The sequence below is a fragment of the Symphalangus syndactylus genome, chromosome 1 (genome assembly GCF_028878055.3).
Source record: "Symphalangus syndactylus isolate Jambi chromosome 1, NHGRI_mSymSyn1-v2.1_pri, whole genome shotgun sequence".
NCBI lineage: Eukaryota > Metazoa > Chordata > Mammalia > Primates > Hylobatidae > Symphalangus > Symphalangus syndactylus.
The window spans coordinates 52,951,922-52,972,031 of NC_072423.2; the positions used below are offsets into that span (position 1 = coordinate 52,951,922).

Here is a 20,110-nt window from a genome sequence, read left to right on the forward strand (position 1 = left end):
AAGCCGTATTTCAGGGATGTACGCAATGTTAAAAGCAAATGAAACAAGGAGAATATTAATATTGATTATTGAAAGGTTTCAGGTATTCAGTTTCAACTATTGTGCTTACATGGGATTTCCCTTAAGTTTTCATTCAATATTAGTTAAAACAAAAATCATTTTCCAATGATATTATTCTACAGTTTAAAATTCTGACACCTTTTCTAAGAATCAATCCGTTTTCAAATTCCAAAAACAGGAATTGCTCTGAAGAGATGTAGCCTGTGGCAGAATCAGTAAAAACAACTGAAATAAAGACATCTAAAGGCAAAAATAAAGCCTTTGACAGATCACACTTTCACCAGCTTCTCCACAATTAGAGAAGGGTTTGATGTTCACAGTATATCTACTTCATGACAAACTTGTGGAGGACCTTTGGCCACATCTTGGGGCATTCTGCTGGGCCTCGATGAGAAGTGATGTTTTCAAAATTGGAACAAGTTGTAGCAAATATGAGAATGTGTATGTTTTAAAAGACAACCTTTTATAATTGTATTTTCTTTAATGTTCCCTCTGTGTGTAGCAGAGGGGGAAAAACTTCCAATGTACCCAACCAGGAATACTAATGTTTTATTTAGTGAAACTCAAGCTCATGTTCTTGTATAGATAAAATAAGGTTATGTTATAATGTAGTGGGAATCAATGAATCACTGTTTCCATTTGTAATACACTGAACAGCTGTGTTTAAGTGACTATCTATTAGTCATTCCTTTCTTTAACAAACATTTCACAGCATCTACTATGTGCCAGGAACTGTGAAACAGATAGACAGCTTCTGCTGCTCCAAGATCCTTGCACCTACACTGGTAAAGGGTAAAATGTCTTTTTTAATAGCGTGCGGCGTGCCTAGAGAAGAAAGGATGCTAGGAGAGCCCCCAAGTCTGGGTATCTAACGTATCTTTAATTCCCCCTTGTAGCCTGGTAATATCTATGCCCAAAGGTAACTGTCTTATCCTCTCCTCCCCTTTAACAATGGCCCTGATCTACTACTTCTTCCATAAAAACGATAACTAACAACAATAATAATAGACTGAGTGCCTTCAACAACCCTGAAGATGGGTGCCTTAGTCTGTCTGGTCTGCAATAACAAAGTACCATAGACTGGGCAGCTTATAAACAACAAAAGTTTATTCCTCACTCCTCCGGAGGCCAGAAAATCCAAGACTAAGGTACTAGCAGATTCAGTGTCTGGGGAGGGCCTGTTTCTTGGTTCACAGATGATGTCTTCTTGCTGTTGTCTCCATGGTGGAAGGGACTAGCTGGATTTCTGGGGTTTCTTATAAGAGAACTAATCCCATTCATGAAGACTCTGTCCTCATGATCTAATCATCTTCCAAAGCTCCACCTTCTAATAACATCACTATGGGAGTTAGGATTTCAACATATAAATTATGAGGAAACACAAACCTTCAGACCCTAGCAGTAGGTAAGCAGCAAAGTAGGATTTGACTCCCTAAAATGATACCTTTTTCCATTATACCGCATGACTTTCTTTAGTTAACATGCAGGCATTCATTCTTCCACTGAAAAAGTTTATGTGCTAGATGCTGGAAATACAACAATGAACAAAGAAAGGCATGGTCCCCGTTTGATCAAGTTGTAACTATAAATTGTGTTAAGGCCTCTGAAGAAAACAGAAGTACAAGAAGGGAAAATTCTGGGTGCATGCGTGTGGAGATAGGACTCTCCAAGGCATTTATTTCTAAGCAGAGATGTATGTGAAGGAAGGGCAGGAAAGAGCCCTAGAGTAAGGGCAGAAGGAAAAGCAACCACGGCTCTGAAAAGGGAGCTAAGGAACTTTGTTATGAAGGGAAATGATGCAAGAGCATGGTAGCTGAAGGACTGTGTGGCATCAAGATTGTTGCTGTTGTTTTCTCCTGTTTATTTTTTGGATGGATATTCTTAGCTAATAAGAATCCACTCTCCATGGTTCAGTTTCATTTCTAAACTATGAATAACAAACTACTTAACTTCCTAGAGTTTTTTTGTGAGGATTAAATGAATAAACGTACAATATGTTGAATAGTGCTGCTTACACAAAGTTCTCAATAAGCTGAGATATAGTATTTATTATTTGGTAGGAGACATACTCTAGGAGCCCCTGATGAGTCACACACTTGTAGAATTCTCTTTCATTGTTTATGGAAAGGACCTATAACTTGCTTATAGCCAATAGAAAATGGAGGAGGTAATGGGCTATTACTCCCTTGATTTTTTAATATTATATAAAATGTCATCTTAGCCAAAAGGGGCAGAAATATTCTCCTGCTGGCCTTGAAGCAGCAAAAAAAAAAAAAAAAAAAAAAAAGATTGTAAACTGCCTAAGGGGATAACCTTTAAGAGCTGGGGTCTTCAGCCTCACCACTGTAAGAAAATGAATTCTGCCAGCAACTTGCATGAGCTAGGAAGAGGACCCCATGCTGCAGTTAAGAATAGAGATGTCAGTGCGCTGATTTCACCATGTTAAGACCCAGAGCAGAAGAATCAGCAAAGCTGTGCCCAGACTCCTGACCATGAAAACTAACCTAGCTCACTCCCAACCCATGGAGATAATAACCGTATGCTACTTTAAGCTGATAGATTTGTGGTAATTTGTTACACAGCACAGAAAACTAATACAGGGAAGGTGAGAACAACTCACTTGGTTGGTGCTCCTTTATCAGTTAAGAGACAAAATTATATGTGTACATGAGCTGGGTGTGTTTGAGTGTGTGGGATATGGGTCTATGGGATACGTAATAAGGGACTTCCCACAGTACCAAATGCCAAAGACGACGGACTAGAAAGAGCAGACTATAATCTACATGAAGGCAGGGATTTGCATAGCATGACAGAGCAGGAACTTAATTAATGCTGAAGGAACTCGTTTTGCCATGATTTAGTTGTATCACTATTTGATGCCTCTACTTAACTCTACCCAGTTTTGTGATACTTTTGTTAGGGTGTATAAACAACAGATTTTATAAGGAACATATAGGTAGTAGAAGCTACTTTTAATCTTTGATGTAAAGTAACAAAGAGAGAAAGAAGACAACAGATTTTAGCTTTTGCCTAGGGGTTATCAATACTACAGTTATGTTACTGTTACACAACCTTCCAAAGTGCAGACAATTTATGGCTTCTTATTAAATGAATTAGCTGTGCACAAACCAGAAAATGGGAGGTAAATTCCTTTCATTTAATTTGGTATTATTTTAATTTCTGTATATCCTGGTTCCTCTATCATCCTCTAAGGCCAAAAAAATTAAACCAAAACAAAACAAAACAAAAACAACAAACCAATGCCCAGCCTCTCCCAACCCACAAAGCATCCTTCTGATGTATTCAAGACATTCCATGGTAGTCTCCTTAAGTAACCCAGCAAGTCACAATGGAAAGACAGCTTGATTTAAAGTTAGAAAATTGGTCTACTAAGCCCAGCTCTGTATCTTCACAGCTGTCTGAAGATGCTCCAATTTCTTAACAGCTTTGAATGGCAGTTTGTCTCATTATTCAAATGAGGAAGTAAGCATACTTGCAATGCTGTTATATGAATAGAAATAATAAATGCAAATAACCTAATACACTACCTAACATATGAGTAAACATTTAAAAAATTAATATATAATACGACTAAGTGCTTAGCTTGTGATCCTTTAAATCATAGCATTCTCAAATATGCCCTTAAAATGGAACACAGATATCATGATATTTAAGGAGCAACAATCAGAAGTGACTCTCTACTTTGAAACTAGGTATCACAACTGGAGAGTTGAATGCTTTGTTGCTCTAGTGCTGGCTGGTCACTCGACCTCTACTGTCACTATTATTCTACTGAGAAATCGGCTCTTTAGCCTTGAGCAAAATCAGTCCTATTACTCAGGCTATAGCTGATTGACCTAGAGATCAGAGTTGGAGCCAAAGCTGTACCAGAGACATATTACATGACTTAATTAATTAATCACCTCCTTGATGTATAGGGAACGAGAATCTGGGATACTAGAAGAGACACTGTGAGATGAACAGATATCCTACAAATATATAACAAAAGAACAGAGGTAAATATAAACGTATGTTTAACATCACCTCCCCACTCACTTTTTTTTTTTTTTTTTTTTTAACCAGCAAATCTCCACTTCTTGCAATCTGAGCAAGGCCAAAGTAACACAACCAGAAAGTATTACACTGAGTAATCTATTATACATTTTCCACCTTGAAAACAGTACACAGTTCATTGAAGAAAGAAATTCCATTTGCAAAGAAAGCCTAAGACCATGAAAAAAGTTGGACTGCAAAGTAATTACAAGCCAACAGTTCACTTTATAGAACACTATAAGGGTAGGGTTTCATAAAGACTGCAAACCAACCTTTAAATTTTCCTAACAAAATGCCAAACATGCCACCTAAATTACACCAATCCCAAACACCTAGACAAAAATCCTAAAACATACAACTCTCCTATTTCATTAGTAATAGAGAAAGCCTGTCATCTGACTTTCGAAACACCTATGCCACAATTAGCAACATGTCAAACCTTCATGCTTTTACTTCCTTGTTTCTCAAAACAGATTCTATTATAGCAACTGATGAGAAGTTCCTAAGGAAATAAAGGATTTTAAGATCAACTAACTTTGGGAAACACTATTTACACAAAGTTTAAATGTTTTCTTCACTGCAGAGCTCTGGGACTTTTACTATGCAAATGAATATAGCATTTCCCAAACTCATGAAAGCTGAGAACACTGCTGTCTATATTCCATGGGTCTGCTTTTCTACAGATTGTGTTCACTGTAAGAAATGTTGCTGTACAGTATCTATAGGTCAGAGCACTGGAGAATTATAAACCTAGAATCTACTTTTGCACTCTATCTCTGAATTGACACATCTGGCTAAACTTCAGTTTAATGAACTCTCAACTTACCGTTAAAGGCCAGCATAAGAATTGGCCTTTATGAACAAGGTCTTTGCCCTTTTAACAAAATTGCCATTGAGACTTTATTCAAATGCTGCTTGGCATGACTGACACTCAACCCAATGATTCCTTTTACTAAAAAATGAGGTCTATGTGACTTACTGTGTTTGTCTTTTGCCTTTGCTGTCTGGAATCTCTGAAATAAGTGTGTGTTCACATCCAGGGCCCTCACTCAAGAGCATTTCTGACATAATGGCTACATTCTATCCCCCTTCTCTTTATTACCTACCACTCGTCTCTTTACCTATGTCTCAAAAATTTTATTTTTTATATGTACCCCCTCAATTTTTAAATGTAAAGAGATCATAAGTAATAAAAGCAAATTTTAATACCCTCAGGTTTTCTGTAGATATTTGATTTAGAACATTATCCTTCCCAAAACTAAAGATAAAAATTAGAAACATTATTGTTAGTAACAAAAATATTAGTCACACAAATATGATGTTTTAGAGAGTAATCACATTGAGTTTTTCAATAATTACAAATCAGCATTGGGCCTACTTTCTACAGCAAAATCACCCTTCCTTCCAGTTACTGTGGCTTGATGGATAACAGAAGGCTAAGCTGGATGTGTATAATGTGTAAGTGACATTTTAAAAGGATAATGTGAAAAGCAAAGTGACAATACGGGGCAGAATGTGTAGCCTACTACTTTTTAATATGCTAACATATATAGTAGATCTGTATATGACAGATTGGCTTTAGAGTGTAAAGAATGAATCTGCTGAATTTTTAGACAACTTGCTAGTTTGAAAGCAGGTAAATGAACAAAATTCTCGAAGGAACAGCGAATTTGGGAAGTTTCAATAAGGTCAAGTAAACTCAAGATAAATTAACACACCCACACATGCACAACCTAGTCATAATATTCAGCCCCAGAGTGTGGACACAATGACACTTTGAGAAGCAAGAATAAGGTAAAATATAAAGGAAAACACAGAGGCCTCAGGTGACCTTCATGTCCATTGTCCTGAGTCAGTTACTGAAGGGGGTGTACTGAGGGAGGAGTGGGGCCTTCTACCAGCTAGAAGAACTCTACACCTTTGTTCACTCTCACTGTGATTTGAAGCTTTGCAATCAGCTATCCTTAGTTAGGTAACTTTACCAATTACAAATTGAATTAAACCAGTCCACATGAAAAAGTGGACAAGGGGTATGAAAAGGTTCCTACCCCAAAATGGATTCAAGATAACACTAATAAGCCAATTTAAGCAAAAAGAAATAGAGGAGAGCAGGCACAGGTCCTTCCCCTAGTACGAATTCATGTGTGTCACATGGAGAGAAAGACTGGGGGAGGAGAATGGGGGAAGAGTTGGGGGCCTGGTGGAACATGTACCCCACAGGTCTAGAGAATGCCATCAACTCAAGAAAGGAGTGGTAGTCTAAAGCTGAGCTGGGGAAAACTTGGAAAGAATGAAAAGGGAGCTTGCTTCTTATGGGAAATACGAGAGCAATAAGAAATACCCATGGCCTGTTTTAGAGTTAGAATGAACCATGTGTTTTGGGGCAAGTTACTGTTAATGTGAAAGTGATTAAAATAGAGGATCTCTTCATGTTCCTTCAAGATCTAAAGTTCTATGGCATAGGTAGAGCATAGGAAAAAATGACAATAACTAGGTTCAAAGAAGCAGCAGTTAATGGAAAGAGGGTGAAATGGGGTTAGGAAGGACCTAAGTGCTGCTGGATGAGTGGTGATTCCATGATTCCAGGACCTGCCTATATTGAATTCAATTTCAGCCCTTGGCAATGTGCTGTGCTGAAATGTAACAGAGAGACATTGTTGAGATGCAAAGCAACACAAAGTATGAACACACAGTTTAAATGTTTTCTTCAATGCAGAAAAAGCAAAAGACAGTGATGACTTCCAGGAGAAAAACTTTATAAAAATAAGAAATACCACTTGAAATGTGTCTGGGGGGGGGGGGGCAGTTTCCACAATGAAGGTGGATTGCTGGCCTTTTGTGGGCAAAAAGGGAAGATACAGAGGCCTTGTCATGTACACACACTCACCCACCAGCAGGAATTGCCAGCATCTCTTATGCCATACAAATGACCCCAGGGACACACATGCAAGTCAAACACCCACTATGATGACTTGAGACCAGCACGTAACACTGAAGTTTTGCATGGGTTTTAACACATACAGAATTTTCTTTCTAGGAATGTACCTAACCTGAATTTTGGGAGAACATTGCACTTTGCTGTGTTAGAACTTTTCTAACTGTTGTTCATGGAAAATTATGTTATGGAAGTTACCACTTATTGTATTTCCATCAATATTCTACCATATGTGTATCGGTCTCTAACTGCAGCTCTTGCAATCATGGTCAGGTGATGTATACATGCAGTTATCCAGATGGCCTACTCCCCGTTATGTCAACATAGATGCTCAAGCCTGACTGCTGACATCCTAGAACACATAAGATTTGAATATTAAACATTTCCTTTTACATAATATATGACATATATTTGGTGAAGACAATGAATGAAAGCTCAGGCCGGGCATGGTGGCTCACGCCTGTAATCCCAACACTTTGGGAGGCTGAGTGGGGGTGGACCACTTGAGGTCAGGAGTTCAAGAGGAGCCTGGCCAACATGGTCCATCTCCATTAAGAATACAAAAAATTAGCCAGGCATGGTGGCGGGTGCCTGTAATCTCAGCTACTCAGGAGGCTGAGGCAGGAGAATCACTTGAACCCGGGGGGATGCAGGTTGCAGTGAGCCAAGATTGTGCCACTGCACTCCAGCCTGGGAGACAGTAAGACTCTGTCTCAAAAAAAAGAAACAAACAAACAATAAAAACAGAAACCCTTGATGTGGTAGATTGCTAACTGCCTCTCTGTATTCTCCCCCTCATTCTTGTATAGTAAAAAACCCTGATTTTGTATAGCAACAAACCCTGATTTTGAGCCGCACTAGAGATGATCTTTCCAGACTCCCTTGAGGTTACTGGTGGCTGTGTCCAACATCTCAACAAAGGAATGTGAGCACATGTGATGTATGCAACTTGTGCACTCCTAGTGTATCCCCAGTCATTTAGCTAGAACGTGGATGAGGCAGCTTCAACCACTGGGAAGGAGTGCAATAGCCTGGCAGCAGATGGGACAAAAAGAAGAAACAGAAGTACTGCACAACTTGAAGGAGCCAAACTGCCAAAATCCCGTGGATGCACTGCCTACTTGCAGACTGTTATTTGAGAGAAAAACCACTATCATGTCTAAGTCACTATTTTCTGGGACTCTTTCTTACAGCAACATAGCTTCTACCTTGACTAACACACCCTGAAAACCAACTAACAAATGCACACATACACACAAACATATAGACATACATACATGCAAAATATTGCAGAAAGTTTGAGGAGTATCCTGGATCCTTGAAGTCTTTCTTGGTATTCTGAGCTAAATATTTTATAGTAATGGGGGTAGCTAAAAAGTATCTTAGGAAAACTAGCTTCAAAATCATCAGAGGAGATTTTGTTTCAGAACAACCACAAGAACACTCATCAGCCAGTATTGTAAACTACAGGTGAAATAAGAGAGCAGTTTGAAATATGAAACAAATTAAATGACTGGCTCCTTCCCCAATAATCTAAATTCTTTCATATCTCATCTTTATTTTCAGGCCTGCAAGCAAGCAATCTCAATGAATGTCAAAATCTATTTAAGTGTGTCAATGTTAATGCCAGGAGCAACAATCACTTAGACTCTAAAAGTACAGTACAATTCTTTTTTAAATGACAGAAAGCATTAAAATACCATCACTCATATTCTCTGTCAGCAATGAAAGCTGAAATTTTAAAACAAATATATTCTACAATAAATAAATAAATATATCAGGTGGAAAACAAACAGCCAAAATCATACTTTATGATTAACTACTATAAACAAATATAAAAGAATTTTTGCAAAATAATAGTAACTGGAGGATCAAAAACAGTTCTCAAATTTTTGCCAATATATTATCTAGTTTCCCTTTAATCCTGTATCTCATCTTAAACAAATAACACCTAAAATATAACCTATTGTCTGTAAACCAGAAATTGGAGGAGTACATGGAACTATTTTCATATAGCATGAACATTTAAGAAATAAAGGTTGCATATTTTATGACATTATCACCATTTTTTCCAGCAACTGCAGGAATGTCTAAAATTTTAATCTTTTTGACACAGTTTTTTATTGCTGAGTGATATATAAGTGATCAGACCAAAAATGTAAGAGTGTGAGCCCTGAGATCAATTAGCAGGGAGGCAACTGCTATGACAATACAGCCCTGGCTCTGCAAGGGATCCCCATAGTCTCTCCCAGACACAGAGTGATCTAATCACACCATATGGTCTCACCCACAGGACTCATAGGATCTATGCACAAACAACCAACCATCTAATTTATTCAAATGATAAAGGGAAGGAATGGCTTTTAAAATTCCAAGCTGTTTAAAAATCAGTTACCAGTGACACAATTCATTATCATAACTGAAAAATGTTTCCATTTAGTTAAATAATAACCATACACTGACAAGTTAACAATTAGTCATTTGGGAATTCAGATTTTCCATAATATGATTCTTACCTCATAAAAAGGAATAAAATGCAGTTAATATAAATGTTGTAAAAATCTGGACAAGAGGAGTCCAAACAAATTTTGGAAGAAGATCACATATATTTTGAAAGCAAGTTTAAGGCATATTGCACAAAATCAAATATAAAATTAAATGAGAAGAATATTCATCAAATTTGCATACAAACGCATAAAAAAGAGAAAGCAAATGTGAATTCCATGGGCGTTAAAAATAAAAAATTGTCTGTTTCCCCAAAAGGAAGAGAGAAATTATGACAATAAAACAAATACAAACATCTGTTTACAAAGGAAGATGTAATTTGGTTATTTAGAAATCAATGCAAGAATAACCATGATCTCTACATTCATTCTAAAATGACAAAATTGGACTCTGGGGCTAAAATATAGGAAACTAAATAGAAAATCAAAATGAAATAATTTATCTGGCAAAATAAAAAAATGAGAACATTTTAAAATCAACCTTAGAGAACAGAATATAATTATATTCGTAAGGCAACAGCATTTTGTATGCAAATTTATTTTATCATAACATTTTTCAGGCATTTTATAAAATAAAGGCTTTGTTTTCCCCCCAAACAAAAACCTACAAAAATTCAGTAAAGAAATAAAATTAGAAGTTTAATATGATCAAGTGAAATGAAAGTGCATATATTTTAACTATATGTTTAAAGATGATAGTTGATGTACACTTCTTTCTTGTTTGAAAGAAGTAAAAGAGCAAGTGAAAACTGTTAACCTTCACCAATAGACCTACATCTAAATAAGCAGGAAATTCTAAATTAGATCATTAAGGACAAAAATTCAAGAAAATACTGATATTGGCTGGAATTGATCCTATTTAAAAGAGTGCCTAGAAAGATAATATGTCTTTAATAAGATAAAAAGAAATGGTCTAATTTTTATGTCTTTGAGCATATTCAGAAGCACACATTCAGAAGAACATGTTCAGAAAACATTCCTTTACGTGAACTATGACCCACTGAAAGAGAAAACTCAAATGGAAAAACGAAGTTAATTATGGACAATTCTTTCTAGCCCACACATTCTGCTGTCATAGTTTCTTAAACTAAAATGATTGCCAATAAGTTTCCTAGCTAGCCTCAGTGAAGTGCCAAACAAACAAGGTACAAGTAGGGGAAAAATAACACATTGATCAATGACCACCAGTCAGTTTTGTTTTGTTTTTTTGAGACGGAGTTTTGCTCTTGTTGCCTAGGCTGGAGTGCAGTGGTGCAATCTCGGCTCACTGCAACCTCCACCTCCTGGGTTCAAGCAATTCTCCTGCCTCAGCCTCCTGAGTAGCTGGGATTACAGGCATGCACCACCACGCCCGACTAATTTTTGCATTTTTAGTAGAGTCAGGGTTTCTCCATGTTGGTCAGGCTGGTCTCAAACTCCTAACCTCAGGTGATCCACCCGCCTCAGCCTCCCAAAGTGCTGGGATTACAGGTGTGAGCCACCACGCCCGGCCCATCAGTCAGATTTTAAGTCAGACTTACTGTACATCCTGACAAGGAGTTAGGGGTCATGGTGGGAGTGGAAGTGATTAGGAAGCAGTGGTCAGAGTGGGGAGAAACCTAACTCCAGTTGCATGTGTGACAGAACAGACTGTTCACTGCAGAGCCAAACAAGTTAGGATGGAAGAATAGTCATTTTCTTTAATTTTTGCACATGTGACATATTTTCCTTGAAGTGTAACATATATAGAAAGTGAATGAATCATAAGCACGGCTCGAATCACTTTTACAAAATGCATACTTTTTTTGTTATCAGCAACCAGATTAAGAAGCAGAACATCAACGGCACTCGGAAGTGCTCCCTCCCAGGTACTAATCCCTAAGAGTAATCTAACACCACAGATTAGTTTTGTTTTTTTTGACCTTCATAAAAATGGAATTACACAGTACATGCACTTTTGTATTGGGCGGTTATGCTCAACACTGTATTTGTGAGATTCATCCATGGTGTTGCATGTAGATGTCGTTTGTTCATTCTCATTGTAAATTCAAACACTGGAATACTATACAGCAATTTATTGATCCACTATGCTGTTGATAGGTATTTTGGTAGTTTCCAGGTTTTGGCCATTGTGAACACTATAGCTATAATTTTTCTGCTCATGTTTTTTTTTTTTTGGTTTTTTTTTGGTAAACATATCAATGATTTCTATTAGGTATAAACCTAGGGAAGAGTTTAAATGCTAGGTCAACTTTAATAAATACTGTCAAACCATTTTTCAAAGAAGCAGTTCACTCCCACCAATAGAGTTCTATTTGCTTCACTTCCTCACCAACATTTGTTATTGTCAATATTTGCTTTTTATATTTATGTATGTTTGTTTTTCATCCTCCTGGTCAAGCAGCTGTATTACACTGTGGTTTCACTTATGTTTAGTTGATGACTAATGAAACTGGGCAAATTTTCATGTTTATCGGCCATTTAGATATTATATCAAGAGCTACCTCATGTATGTTTTCCTAATTGATAGAAATTATTAGCATTAATGAGTGACTGTAGCAAAATTGTTCAATCATAATATCACGGATTGATTAAAGTCAATGTCATTGCTGAATGTTAGCACCAAATATAAAATTAAATTTTGGAAAATTATATATAACCACATGAAAAATACCTTGGAATAAATAAATTCAAACGAAAGATGTGTGACATCTCTACGTAAGTGGTTCTTCAATCTCTTAGCCTTGGGGAATTTGTCCTCCTGGAACCATTTGGCAATTTCTAGAGAATACTTTTGATTGTTAGGGACTGGAGGCAGGGGATGCTAGTTATGTCTAGTAGGTAGAGGCCAGGTATGCTGGTAAATATCCTATAAGGACAGGCAGCCATCCCTAAGTCCATCCCCCACCACAGAGGATTATCCAGTACAAAATCAGAAGATGGGAGAGGGTGTTATATAGTACTTATGGACTGGAAGACTCAATATTGTATACATGTCAGAGTGTACAAAGAAATTCTCTGGAGTGAAAGATATGTTCATTATTTTGATTTTGATAATGGTTCCATGAGTGTGTTTATATGTCAAAGTTTATCAACGTGTACACATTCAATATGCATGCTATTTTACATCAATAGAGCTGTTAATTTTTTCATTCCCAGAAACAATTTATGAAAACTGAGACAATAGAAAAGTTCTACAACTATTAAAGAAATTGAGTCTGTAATTAAAAGTTTTCCCAAAAAGATTTCTAGTTTGGCTAACTTTACAAGTATAGTTTTCCAAACATGTTGAAAAGATATAATATAAATCTTACACAAACTTTGGCATCATATAGAATATTTACTAGCTAATTTTAAGAAAGCATCATTACTCGTATTACCAAAAACCATCAAGGACATTTTAAAAAACGAATATTACAGGCCAATCTCCACTTGATCAAAACTGTAAAAATTTACAACAAAATATTAGCAAACTGCATTTACATGTGCATGCATGGGCATGTGTATATAAGTTCATTCTAGAAATAAAAGGATCATTTAATATCTAAAACAATTGTTCATTTATCACATTAATATAATAAAGAAGAAATCATCTTAATAGATACAGAAAGTACTGTTTGTGATTAAAACTGAGAAAACTAGGAATGGAAGGAAATTTCCTTAATATAACAAAAAGCATCTATAAAATATATCTGCTTTAAGCATCCTGCATAAAGATGAAATAATAAAATCTTTAAACCGAAGTTTAAAAACAAGATATAGATGCCACCTATCACCACTTCTCTTCAACACTACACCAAAGATATTATCCAGTGAAATAAGGCAAGAAAGGTACAAGCATTTAAAAATAATACATAAAACTGTAATTATTATAAACAACATAACTCTGTGTATTGACTGACAGGATAAAAAACCATACACTATTAAAATTAATAAGTAAATTAGCACATTCACTGGAAAAAATCAATATATAAAAATTGATTTGTATATCAACAAAAATAGCAACAATTTATAATACTAGCAAAAATCAGCAAAGACACAGGAACAAATTGATCAAATGATGTACTACCTTTCCTAAGGGAACTATGAAATATTGAGAGAAATTAAGGAAGACCTAAATAAATGGAAAGACAAGTTATGGTCAGGGATTGGAAGATTCAATTTGGCAAAAGTTTCAATTCTTCCCTAAGTTGTTCTATATATTAGATGCAATACATAACCAAAATTCCTGTGCTTTCAGGAACATTGATATTATTATTCTAAAATTTCTATGAAAATACAAAGGGCTTCTAATCAAAGAAAAAGAACAAAGATAGTGAGCTACCTCTACAAGATATCAAGCTACCAATAATCAAGATAACATGGTTTTGGTGTAAGGATAGACAAAAAGACCAATGCAAAGGAACAGTATCTATAAATAGATGCTCACATATAAGGTCAATTGTTATGACAAATGTAACATTACACTGTGGGGGTGGGGGGGAAGGATGGCCTTTTAAATAAGATATGTTTGGTCAACTGGATATGCGTCTAAAACAAATTAATCTATATCTCATGTCATACTCAGGTGGTTTGTAAATCTAAATCTAAATGTAGCATAAGTACATCTCTTCACATGATGCAAATAGACAATATATTAAGACAAATAAGCAAATTGGAGTATATTAAAATTAAGAACTTCTCTTCATCAAATGACAACACTAAGAGAATCAAAAGACAAACCACAATGTAAGAAGATATCAACAATATATTTGACAAAGGACTTATACTCTGAATTTATAAGAACTGACACAAATCAACAAGAAAAAGATGACCCAATAAAAAAAAATACACTAAAGACTGGAACTGGTAATATACAAATGGAGATATCCAAGTATCCAAAAATGTGTCAAGTGTTGCTTAACCTCATTAGTCATCAGATATATGCAAACTAAAACCACTATGAACAATTGTAAAGTTTGATAATATCCAGTCCTGGTAAGGATGCTGAATACCATGAATGTTCACATATCACTGGTGGCAATATGAACTGGTATAATTATTTTGAAAGTATTTAAGATAGTTTAATACTATCTTCAAAAGCTGAATCTATGCATACTCTATGACCCAACAATTAGACTTGCAGGCATATATCTCAAAAAATTTTGTATTTAGGTGGACCAAAATCATAGCTACTAAAATGTCCATAGAAGCAAAATCATAGATACCAAAATGTCCATGTTATCTTGATTATTGGTAGCTTGGTATCTTGTTGAGGTAGCTCTTTGATCTTTTTCCTTGGTTATTAGAAGCCCTTTGTATTTTCACAGAAATTTTAGAATAATAATATCAATGTTCCTAAAAGTACAGCTACAGCTACTAAAAGTACTCCAAAACGAAAAAAAAAAAAAAAAAAAAAAAACAAATGTCCATCAAGAGAATAAGGAATTATGACGTCACTCAATGGAAATACTACACAGCAATGAGAACTGTTGCTACACACAACAAAATTAGCGAAATGCAACAGAGTACATACTGAACGATTCCAGTATATAAAGTTCAAAAACAGACAAAACTAGTTGATGGTAAAAAAAAGTCAGGATAGTAGGTTCTTTTGTGTGGGTATTAACTAAAAGGGCAACAGGAGTTTCCAAAATGCTACAGTATGTTCTCTCTTTTTAAAAAATCTGGATGCCAGTTATAAGGATATGCTCCCTTTTTAGAAAAAAATCATTAAGCTGTACAGCTATCAGGTGAGCACTTATCTGTGTGCATGCTGCATTCCAATAAAACTTTCACACAAAAATAAATGAATGATTATTTTTTCCTTCCACAATTTCTTCACTTTTATGAATAACTGATCTGTAGAACAACAAAGATAAATACAGTAGTTGCGGAACATTTGGCATTCATAATATCAGAAACGGACAGGGAAAATTTGGAGCTTGTTGAATATAATGTGGGTCTTATATTTTTCTGCAATTACCTGTAGTTTGGCATATATTAAAAAATAAAATATATATATATATATATACTTGATTTTGCTGCTGAAAATGGCTCATTTGATATAAATTAGAAGTTTGTAGCAGTTAACTGATCATGCTTTAAAATTTAATAAATTGTCACACACATTTGATATAAGGAAAATATTTTCAGTTAAATTAAAAAAAAAAAATCACATTTTCCAAACACTTGTTTGGGAAATGGGTCTATATAAAGTTGGTGGGATGGTATCCCAATACTTATTCTTCCCCAGTGAAATAAATATGTAGTAGATATTAAAAACATAATAAATGGTAGCTTCATTGTTATCTTATGTTATCTTCTGTATTATAAATTTTATGCATGCATATTTTAAGATAAATATTCATCTCTTAAGAATCAACTGTATATTGAAGTATTAAAATATATTAATATGATAAATATACCTAAGCTACTAAACATGTCAAATAATATCTGAATATTAATAATAGCTTATTTAATCTTGTTTAACCAATTTTTCTTGGCTTTTTTCCTTTCCTGTCAATAGAATTTCTGAATGGATAAAACATTAAAAGAAAAATTTAACTAAGAACACAGATGACAGAAAGTAACACTCTGGAAACTATCCTAAAAGGAGATTAAAGAAACTGGGTAAACTGAACCACTTAAAACATTTCCTCAACCCTCCATCAAAACAGCCTTTCCACACTCACCATTTATTTAATGACACTTCTAATGTATAAAATACAATATTTAAACAATCAGGATTTTGGTACTAAAATATTAATGAATAAAAACGAATCTGTAAAGGCTTAATACAACATTACTCTAGGTGAGAAAATCATATTCTAAATAACATCTTTGACTTCACACATTATCAACGGCAATGCTTGTGTTTTAAAATACTGTACCATTTTCTAAGTTTGCATATCTGACTGCTTCTAGATTATAAAATGTTGAGCACAGGCATTATATCTACTCATTAATGTTAATCCCCAATGGCTGTCAAAGAAATGGGACACTTATGAGTAGCAAAATGCAATTTATATTATTGTGACCACTGAAAACCTACCATAATAAATAATGATAAAATAAAGGTAAAAATCAAAAGAAATGGTCGTCTTCGAGGAAACAGTACTTTCAACAATTACTCATTAAAATAGGTATTTATAATGGAAACTGTCAACCTCCCTGTGTTAATGACAATCTATACTTTAATATAATTCTTTCTTCAGAGGCATCTGTAATATCAAAAATCTTGACAAACTGCAACTTTTCTTGAACGTGAAATGTAACTTAATAGGAAAGAATATAAAGGAGTTTTTGTGAGGTGTTTTTAGTCATAGAAATAAGATGTTAATATGAATTTCATTAAAAAATAGTTATTGAGTACCTACTACATTATAGCACATATTGAAATATGCATACACTACTAATATGTCACTTTTTGGAAAAGAGCAGTTTATTTAACAAATGCCTTTGGCATACTTGGAAATCTGGCAGAGGAAAACAAATTGAAACCAAAATTTATTACCATATAAAAAAGTTACACAAAAAATCTAAAGGTAGTAGAGTTATTCTTCCAGAATGGTGGTGTGGGGAGCTCTGTCGAACTGTTCCTCGGAGAATCAATCATAATGGTAAAATATATTTTTAAAATTACCCAGTTAGAGTATCTGGAACTTGCCCTAAGGGCATATAATAAATGAAGAAACAGTTATTCAAAAATTCTGCTAAATCTTGGAAACTACTGCAAGAATCTGTGTCACTTAAGTTCTGACCCATCCATTCCGTCCAATAGATTCATGTGAGGGAAGCTCCTCTCCAGGCAATTTTGGCCAAAAAGTGAGGAGAGGGATGGGGGTGGAGGTTGGGGGGGAGTGATTTATCCTCCCTCAATTCCCAGTCAGTTGACACAGTAATTCAATGGGAGAGGCAGAGGCAGGTCCGCAGCATTTCTCATCCCTTCCAACTTCGAGTTCCAAAGGCTAAATACCTGGCAAGTACAACCAAGAGATCAAGGGCTCCTTTCTTTTGGGCAGTGGGCCACTCTAGGGTGGTGGCTCCACCCCATGAGTGACAGGCCAAGAATACTAGGGCCTTTGCCCCAGCTCATTCATAGGGTGGATGTTTTATTCCAGGAGAGGTAAGCTGAGCACCCCCACCCAATGCTCTGGTACTTAAGCAAAAAGATTACTTCTGTCCCCATCCGAAGCAGTTACTCTAGATTTTGTCCAGGCAGAGAGGAAGACCATAAGGACAGATTTCTACGGTCTCCCTAAAGCAACTATTTAATATAGAGTACAGGTATAGGGAAGTTTGTGCCTAAGAGTGATCTTGAAACCAATGGAGATTTTGGTCATGAGCAATTAAGAGGAGACTGGTAGCTTTATGAATGTAACAAGCTAAAAAGTAAATCAACTCACGTAACAGAGAGAACCAGGGAAAGAGATAACCAAGAAGAGCTCCCTTGGGACCTGAATCACCTCAAAAACTGGCCTAAAAAATACTCTGCAAAGGAACTGAAATTTAATTTTATCAGGCTATGGAGCAATTTATGCCCAGCGCATTGTTGAAAACAATAAAGCAATCAGGCAGCAATTAATGGACCTAAGGTCTGGGTGTGATATCAAAGCAGATTATAAAATCTTGAGCAGTGATTATTAGCTCCCTAATAATTTTATCCCCATTGCTTATCAAGGAAATAGTATAATTAGAAACAGGTTCACAATGGCAAATGTAATTTTACTATGAATGGCAAATGTAATTTTGCTGTGACCATTGAAAAACCTAATATAATTTATGAATGGCAAATGTAATTTTACTGTGACCACTGAAAACCTAATATAAATTAATTTATGAATGGCAAATGTAATTTTACTGTGACCACTGAAAACCAATATAAATTAATTATCCCATTCCCCAAACCAAATATAAACAGACTCCTAAAAATTATGGTATATGATAAAATAAAGGTACAATTAAAAGAAATACTCTCCGTCTCTGAGGAAAATACACTTTAAGTAATTACTCCATTTCACTTAGCCATTCATAATAATTTAACAGAGAGATCAGGGAAAAGGGGAGTTCCATGGTGACTGTGCTCATGGCCAAGGCTGTGCCCCTTCATGCTGCAGAGAAAGTAGCTTCACTAAAATAATACAGTCAAATCTCTAACCAAGTTAGTAAAAAGACAACAGTAAAAACAATTCCTGAAGGAAAGAGTAGTAGTATATATGGATGCTATGAGATATAACCTGCAATATCCACTTGCAAAAAAAAAAAAAAAAGCATAAGAGAGAGAGAGATACGGATATGCAAAGAAACTGGAAAGAACTACTCAGTCTAGAAAAGAATCAGACAAGAAAATCTTCTATGAAATGCTTGATGTTGGATTTAACAGAAAAAGTTTTTGAAGGAGGCATTTTAAATATCTTTAAATATCTAAGTAAACCATATTTACATAAATTAAGGAAGGTATAATGACAGTGTCTCACCAAATACGGAACATCAATAAAGAGAGAGTGACAATGAAAAAAAGTGAGATGGAAATTCTGGGTTGAAAGGTAAAATAACGAAAATGAAAATTTCATTAAGAGGGGCACAACAGTAAATTTGAACTAGCAGATGAAGGTATCAGCAAACTTGAAGATACAGTGATAGAGATTACGCACTCTAAAGAAGACAGGAAATAATTTAAATGAGGAACAGACATCATAGATGTGTGGCGTACAAGTACTACTATGGGTAGTAGAAGTGATAAGAGAGAGGGAAAGGAGAAGAAAATTATCAAAAAATAATGTTTAACTTTCTAAATTTGATGAAAAACCACCTACAAATTGAAGAAGTTCAACAAACGTTAAGTAGGATAAATGCAAAGTGATTCATACCCAGACACATTGTGGTAAAAATGCTGAAAGCCAAAGAGAAAATTCTGAAAACAGCAAGAGAAAAAGGACTTGTCATGTACAAGAGAACTAGAATAATATTAACAGCTGGCTTCTCATCAACCCAAAAATCAGTGAAGAAAAAAACTCATATACAATAACATTAAAAGAACAAAATAGTGAGGAATAAATTTAATAAAAATGTAACACTTATACGCTGAAAACTAAAAAGCATTGTTGAAAGAAGTTAAAGATCTAAATAAGTGGAAATTCATCCTCTGTGGACAGATCTGAGGACTTGGTATTGTTAAGCAATGACAACACTCCCAAAAGTGATTTATAGATTGAAGGCAATTCCTATCAAAATTCCATCTGGCTTCTTCATAGAAATTGGCACACTTACGTTAAAATTCTTATGGAAATACAGTGACCCAGAATAGACAAAACCATCTTGAAAAAGAAAAGCCAAATTGCAGAACTCACACTTCTAAAAATCTAAAGGGAAAAAAAAATTTAAATATAAAAAGATTAGAATACTTCGGAGGACATTCATTTATTATTAATGTAGGGAATATATTCTTTAACTAGACTGAAAAACCCAAATCGTAAAGAAAAAGCTCACAATTTTTTTATATAGCTGCTAATAACTTTAAAAATAGACAAAAGACAACAGATCTTTTGGAAAATCCTCAGTAAAATGCCCCAAACTGCTTTATTACTGTAAGTTTTAA

At 35.1% G+C, this 20,110-nt stretch overlaps 1 protein-coding gene across 9 annotated transcripts in view; it reads right to left on the reverse strand.

Annotated features, from left to right (window-relative positions):
* ASXL3 (ASXL transcriptional regulator 3) overlaps window positions 1–20,110 on the reverse strand; it is a 176,880-nt gene that overhangs the window by 33,739 nt on the left and 123,031 nt on the right. Inside the window, exon 1 of one of the 9 annotated variants that reach the window (XM_063610209.1) lies at window positions 7,247–7,362. The exons of the other annotated variants lie outside the window; for them this stretch is intronic. The gene's annotated coding sequence lies outside the window, so the exon portion shown is untranslated. Of the gene's footprint in view, window positions 1–7,246; window positions 7,363–20,110 lie in introns of those variants that run through there. 9 annotated transcript variants of the gene reach the window in all.